The sequence below is a fragment of the Triticum dicoccoides genome, chromosome 5B (assembly GCF_002162155.2).
Source record: "Triticum dicoccoides isolate Atlit2015 ecotype Zavitan chromosome 5B, WEW_v2.0, whole genome shotgun sequence".
NCBI classification, from domain to species: domain Eukaryota; kingdom Viridiplantae; phylum Streptophyta; class Magnoliopsida; order Poales; family Poaceae; genus Triticum; species Triticum dicoccoides.
This window is the reverse complement of record NC_041389.1, coordinates 435,314,547-435,315,584: the sequence shown is the minus strand read 5'-3', so window position 1 is coordinate 435,315,584 and position 1,038 is coordinate 435,314,547.

The following is a 1,038-nucleotide window of genomic DNA, read 5'->3' as shown; positions in this document are numbered from 1 at the left end:
GAGCACGAGGAAGAGCGGAGGCGGAGGTGGAGCTGCGGGGGAGAGCGAGACGGCGACGATAACGGCGACAGCGGAGGAGCGGGCAAGCACACGAGGAAGGGCGGAGGCGCAGGAGGAGACCGCAACGGCGACGGCGACGGCGGAGGAGGAGGCGAGCAGTGGGGAGAGCGGAGGCAGATGAGGAGGAGAGGGCAACGGTGATGGCGACGGAGAGTGGGAGACGACAGCGGCGCGGCCTCCTCTGCCCCCTCTCTGCTTTAGACGAGGGGCAGCCGGGACGAGGCTGCGCTGCACAAATGTGCTGCTGCTGGTGCGGCCTGCTATGCACACGGACGTTTCTTGGGTTTTCTTGGTGAGAGAATGGAAGACGGGCGCTAGGACGTTTCTTGGGTTTTCTTGGGTTCTCTCTTGATGTGTCGCTGCGCACACAGGGCTGGTTACACAGTTTCCGTGCGCAGCGCACATCTCAATGCATGAAGGAGGAGAGAGAGAAAAGCATCACATTGATTGTGATAATAATGGAGTCAGATTCCCACCTTATCAGCTTTTGACTAGTCGGTGGGAGGCTTTGTTTTTAGCGTTGATGTTATGTTCACAAAAATAAGGCGGTGACGATTATCTAAAGATGAAATAAGTTTTTTTCTGCCTAGTCCATATCTTGGCGATGCATCTCGCGTTATCGGAGGATGTGTGGAGGTGTGTCACCGATGGATCTCGTGAAATACGATCGGTATCGTTTTTGACGGATCCTCGTTGATCTGGTCTTCGTCGTTTGCTTTCGTGTGTCTATAGTTTGGATCGTTCTGATCTACGCTTCTCAATTGTTGTTGTTCTGATGTGATGGTTCTTTGGGGCCTTAGCATGTTGACTTCCCAACTGTTTATCACAAAAGGTTTGTTTGGATCTGGATCCGGACAATGACGAAGCAATGGTTAGAACATTTTTAACTACAACAATTATGCCTTCGAGCCATACCAAATATCAAGTTATATCCATTCCATTCCATGACGACAAAACTATGCCCCTTTGATTCAAAAA